This window comes from Elephas maximus, chromosome 4 (genome assembly GCF_024166365.1).
Source record: "Elephas maximus indicus isolate mEleMax1 chromosome 4, mEleMax1 primary haplotype, whole genome shotgun sequence".
In the NCBI taxonomy this organism is placed as follows: Eukaryota; Metazoa; Chordata; class Mammalia; order Proboscidea; family Elephantidae; genus Elephas; species Elephas maximus.
This window is the reverse complement of record NC_064822.1, coordinates 76,707,079-76,713,682: the sequence shown is the minus strand read 5'-3', so window position 1 is coordinate 76,713,682 and position 6,604 is coordinate 76,707,079. Positions and strand designations below refer to the sequence as shown.

Below are 6,604 nucleotides of genomic sequence, written 5' to 3'. Positions count from 1 at the left end.
CTATGCTTTCCTTTTTTGTTTGTTTATACAAAGAACATAACCATCTTATTTCTGTTTGAGACATAAATGTTTGGTGTGAGTGTTGAGAACCTGCCAAGTACTAGAGACAATGGCTCACTCTTTGTTCCAATAAATTTCAAAGGAGAAAGAGGCTAGATCTGGACTGCTTCAGTCCATTAATGTCCAGCTTATCAAACTTACAGCTTGGTTCTTCTTGAGCTGGACTGTCCCAATAAAGAAGAATGTGAAGACTGTCCAAGATGGAGATGGCAAATATGGAGAAGTCAACATGTATGTTCAGTTTAGTCTGATGTCTCCATACGCTCTCTAAAATTCCATATTTGGTCAGAAGTGGGAGTGAAATCAAGGTGCTGGCCTATCTTTGTTCCACTGCTCTTGTTTTGTAGAACATCGGGGTCTTGAAGGCATCTGGCTGCCTTGGAGGGAGGATAGGTCAAAGCACTTGTGAGCTTTTGGAGGCCATTTTCTTGGTAGCTTGCTGGGCTAACCAGTTCTTGTATGTTTTGGTATTGGGCTTTTCAAAGTTCCCCGCAGACATAGGCACCCTCACAGTCCATTTACCATCACTTCACACCAACACTCCCCCCACCGTGTGATGGGCTCTTCTGGTAACTTTTCGGCATGGTGAGACTACCGTAACACCAAGGTTCTTGAAGTAATGGCGGGCAGCTATTTCGCGGTTTAGCTCCCATGTTACATTGCTCTTCATCCCCACTTTCAGATGACAGCCTCTCAGAAATTTCACTGTTACTTCATGTTCCTTGGTTTGGATCTTGTCTAATTTTCCTTCGCGACTCAGCGATTTTTCCTCTTCAAACAGCTTTTTCTTTTCAGGGGATGCATATACAGCTAGTCCTTGAGAAGCAGTCCATTACCGCTCACAGACTTCTTTACTGAGGCCAGGTCGCGCCAGAATCCAAGTTCCTCCACAGATTGCGTGAGGATGTGCTCCAGGTTTTCTTTCCTTTCCTTCACTAGCTTGTAGACGTAGTGTCGCTGGTGCAAGCGCGGCTTCCTGCCTTCCCCCACCAGCTGCACCTTCAACCAGCGCCGCACGATGGCTGTACCCGGATTGTGAGAGAGGTTGACATCGCGCTCCCGGTCAGGGGTGCCGGCTCCAAGCCGCCGCTGGAATAGCTCATGGATTTCTCGCAGCAGCTGCTCAGTGCCCGCCCACAACAGAGCTCTGCAGGGGTCACAATGGTGGCCGCTGTCACGTTCTGCCTTTATTTTTTTGTGTTACACTAAGTAGCCTTTCAAAATAACTGAATATTAGACCATTTAAAAATTGAATACTAATATCCAAAGACATACCAGGATTTTTAAATTAGAATAATCAAATTAAAATTTGAAAACATTTAATGAACAAAAAATAATTTTTGTTATTATTGGATGTGAATAGAAAAGAACAATAGAAAAGTTTAAATGCTACCCCAGCTGCCTCACTGAGTGTGGACAATCGTCCCCTTGTAAAACTAGTTATTAAAGTGTAATCACCTCATACCTGTTGCCAGTCGATTCTGACTCATAGTGACCCTATAGGACACAGTATAACTGCCCCCATAGGGTTTCCAAGGAGTAGTTGGTGGATTTGAGGTGGATTGGAACTGGCTGACCTTTAGGTTAGCAGCTGAGCTCTTAACCACCACACCACCATGACTCTGCAAAAACCTCTTAGGTATGTCAAATAACTGCCAAATATCAACCTTTAGGAAGGATGTGCATCATGAAGAAAAAACAGAAATCATCTCTGTTTTAAAACCTCACTTAATATTGTTTTTATTTAGTCAATTTTGATAACTCCAAGTGAAGATTCTAAGAAGAACCAACATATATAATTTTCTAAACCTGGTAATCCTGATCTTAAAAAAAAAAAAATCAAAATAAGTTTCACTTACCTTGTGGGTTCAGGTTAATGCACTCCAGTGCCAAGGATATTACATCAGGTATAAACTGTGGTTTCTGAAATTGGCAACCACAAAGATAGATGTCTCAGCTTAATTAACACAGCTAGTTGGTAAAGAACTAAGACTTGAAGAGCCCCTGGAAAGGTACATACAATGATTAAATGAAGGGTCAGAGACTCAGGTAGTCAAAGATAAGGCATCAGCAACTCAACTATCCAAGGGAACCCAAGCCAACAACAACATTTAGTGAAAATAAACCCATTGCCATTGAGTCAACTCTGACTTATAGCAACACAATGTACCATCCAGAGTATTTCGAAGGCTGAAATCTTTATGAAAACAGCCTGTCATCTTTCTCCCATGGAGCACATGGCTGCTTAGAACCTCTGACCTTTAGGTTAGCAACCGAGTACTTTAACCACCAGGCCACCAGGGCTTCTTCACTGGAGATAAATTATAATAAATATAAAATAAATTTGGATTAGCTCATAATGTTGCTGTTAGGTGCCTTGGAGTTGGTTCCAACTCATAGTGACCCTAAGTACAACAAAACATTGCCCAGTCCTATGCCATCCTCACAATCACTGGAATGCTTGAGGCCACTGTTGTAGCCACTGAGCCAATCCATCTTGTTGAGGGTCTTCCTCTTCTTCAATGACCCTCTACTTTGTCAAGCATGATGTCCTTCTCCAAGGACTGATTGCTCCTCATAACATGCCCAAAGTACATGAGATGAGTCTCCTCATCCTCCCTTCTAAGGAGTATTCTGGCTGTACTTCTAAGACAGATTTATTTCTTCTTCTGGCAGTCCACGGAATGTTCAGGACTCTTCATCAACAACATAATTTAAAGTCATCAATTCTTTGATCTTTCTTATTTATTGATCTGCTCTTGCATGCATTTGTTGTTGTTAGGCGCCATCGAGTTGGTTCTGACTCATAGCGACACTATGCACAACAGAATGAAACAATGCAAGGTCCTAAGCCATCCTCACAAACATTGTTATGCTGCAGCTCATTGTTGCAGCCACTGTGTCAATCCATCTCCTTGAGGGTCTTCCTCTTCTTCACTGACCCTCTACCTTACCAAGCATAATATCCTTCTCCAGAGCCTGATCCCTTCTGATAACATGTCCAAAGTATGTAAAACGTAGTCTCGCCATCCCTGCTTCTAAGGAACTTTCTGGTTGTACTCCTTCCAAGACAGATTTGTTTATTCTTTTGGCAGTCTATGATATATTCAATATTCTTCACCAACACCATAATTCAAAGGCATCGATTCTTCTTCGGTCTTCCTTATTCATCATCCAGTGTTCTCATGCATATGAAGTGACTGAAAGTATATGGCTTGGATCAAGAACACTTTCATCCTCGAAGTGACATCTTTGCTTTTTAACACTTTAAAGAGGTCTTCTGCAACGGATTTGCCCAATGAAATATGTCATTTGCTTTCTTGACTTCTGCTTCCAAGAACAGAGCGTGTTCTTTGTACTGGGGTCCCTGTGCTGACACCCTTCTAGACCCAGGAGACAGAGAGATCTACAACACTGAAAACTGAAAAATTAGATACAATTAGATCATGTAGTTAAAACTTTTAGCACAATATCAAACATATAGTAGTTATTTCACCAAGTAGTAGAAAATCTAAGTGTATTTTTGGCTGAATTTGTAATAAATACTATTCCTGAAATAGTATGTAGATTCAAATCTCTGAAAAAAATGCATTTTTCAATTCAGATATCCATACTAACTCAATTTAAAATACATAAAGATATTTCTTAAGATAGAATTATTTTGTTTTTGAATATGCTGCAAAATTTAAAATAAACAACTTAGAGTTAATGTTCTAGTGGCAAATATAGCAATTCATTGTTCCAAAACTTCAAATATTTCATCAAAATACATTTGAAAACTGCATATAAGAGCTCATACGGTACTTGCAATTTTTTAAAATTTTAAGTCAGAATTTTCAAAACTGTTTTTTTGCAAATAGCTCAGTTACACCCACAAATCACTGAATCTATTTAGCATCTTTTGAAGAGGTGTAATTTTTTGAAAAATGTGACATTTGTTTTTGTGCCAGTGCATTTGTCAACATTAGTGTAATTAGCTCAAGTTTCATCAACTAGCTGGTGCAATCTGTTCGGAAAGCAACTTTGAATTTTGAATAGTCTTATAGATTCCATCCTATGGGATTTGATTTTAGTTCTTATATGTGAAAAATAAAGAATACCTTTTAATCAAGTCAGCATGATTAAAAACATCAGATTGGATAGTATAGAAAGAAGCATCAGAATCTTTGAAGTTTCAATAGAAATTTTAGGAAAGTATCCAAAGTAATCTCTGAAATCCCCAGTTACTTGAAATAAAACGATTACTTTATTACATAAGCAAATGATTACACAGTGTGCTATTAATGCATTTATTTTAAATGTAAGAATAGTCCAATTTTGCTGAAGACATAGGAAAAAAGTATGCTAAATATTATATTCATTAATGATAGGAATTTTTCTTCACCACCAGGCAGCAGAAGAAAAGCCTTAGGAAAAATATGAAATAACTATTTTATCGAAATACTTTTTTGAGATGGATAAAAGTAAGGTTTTACCTAGTCACATTCTTAGCATTTGTGTAGTTTGTTGCTAGGTGTTGTAGAGATGGTTCTGACTAATATTGACTCTATATGCAACAGAATGAAATGCTGCCCGAACCTGTGACGTCCTCACAATTGTTGTTATGCTTGAGCCCATTGTGGCAGTCACTGTGTCAATCCATGTCATTGAGGGTTTTCCTCTTTTTCGCTGACTCTATTTTACCAAGCATGATGTCCTTCTTCAGGGACTGATCCCTCCTGACAACATGTCCAATGTATGTGAGATGCAATCTTGCCATCCTTGCTTCCAAGGAGCATTCTGGTTGCACTTCTTCCAAGACAGATCCATTCATTCTTTTGGCAGTCCATGGTATATTCAACAGTCTTCACCAACACAATTCAAAGGCATCAACTCTTCTTCAGTCTTCTTTATTCATTGTCCAGCATTCACGTGCATACAAGGTGATTGAAAACACCATGGCTTGGGTCAGGCGCACCTTAGTCCTTAAAGTGACTGTCATAGATTGACTTACATCCTTCAAAAATACCTGCCAACTTGGCTAGGTCATGATTCCCAGTATTGTATGACGGTCTACCATTTTGTCATCTGATATGATTTCCCTATGTGTTGTAAATCCCATCACTATGATTAAATGAGATGGATTACTGGCAGTTATACTGATGAGGTCTGCAAGATTAGATGGTGTATTAAGCCAATCTCTTTTGAGATATAAAAGACAGAAGCGAGCAGAGAGACATGGGGACCTCATACCACCAAGAAAGCAGTTCTGGGAGCAGAGCACATCATTTGGTTCCTGCCTTGAGATGCTTCCAGACCAAGGGAAGACTGATACATCACAAGGACCTTCCTCCAGAGCCAACAAAGAAAGGAAGTCTTCCCCTGGAGCTGGCACCCTTAATTCAGACTTCCAGCCAACTGGACCGTGAGAGAATAGACTTCTCTTTGTTAAAGCCATCCTCTTGTGGTATTTCTGTTATAGCAGCACTAGACGACCAAGACGGTGACATCTTTGTCTTTGAACACTTTAAAGAGGTCTTTTGCAGTAGATTTGCCCAATGCAATAAGTCATTTGATTTACTGACTGCTGCTTCCATGGATGTTGATTATGGATCCCGGGAAAATCAAGTCCTTTACAATTTCAACGTTTTCTCTGTTTATCATGATGTTGTTTATTGGTCCAGTCGTGAGGATTTTCGTTTCATTTATGTTGAGGTGTAATCCATAGTGAAGGTTGTGGTCTTTGATCTTCATCAGTAAGTGCTTCAAGTCCTCTTCACCTTCAGCAAACAAGGTTGTGTCATCTGCATATGACAGGTTGTTAATGAGTCTTCTTCCAATCCCGACGCTGCATTCTTCTTTCTGTAGTCCAGCTTCTCAGATTATTTATTTCCTCAGCATATAGATTGAATAAGTATGGTGAAAAGATACGACCCCAACCCATACCTTTCTTGACTTTAAACCATGTAGTATCCCTTATGCTGTTCAAAACACTGCCTCTTATTCTAAGTACAGGTTTCTCATGAGCAAAATTATGGAGCAATGTTATCCATAATTTGTTATGATTCATACAGTTGAATGTCTTTGTGTAGTCAATAAAACACTAATGTACTAGAAGGAGGGATTTTAGAAAGTGTGAAATAAAGTCTTATTTTTTCTTTTCTGAGCCCGTGTAGAATATCCTTGGAGGAAAAACATAATGAGAAGCAAAAAATAGAAGACAGAATATCTGAAAAAAAAAAAAAAAAAAGTATGCTGTAGCTATATGCAATCTAACATATAAGTGGTCTCTTAGGTTCAGTTGGTAAAGCTAAATGGAACAACAGAAGTGGAAGACTGATAGTACTCCTTTTCTGTGCTGAATAATACAAAGTTAAGAATTAGAATTTAAAAAGAATCATACAATACCCAACACATTTCATATTTTCTGTCAACTCCCCTGTACTAGCATGGGAAGAGGATATCCATTCACTTATCCATCTATCATCTACCTACCTACCTACTTATCCATCTATCATCTCTCATAGGTATACAGGTATCTGTATCTATCTATCTACCTATCTAT

The 6,604-nt window shown here is 38.9% G+C and overlaps 1 pseudogene; it reads right to left on the bottom strand.

Moving 5' to 3' along the window:
* Positions 1-454: 454 nt before the first annotated feature.
* The window catches only part of LOC126076269 (39S ribosomal protein L9, mitochondrial-like), a 172,319-nt pseudogene continuing 166,169 nt past the window's right edge, over positions 455-6,604 (bottom strand).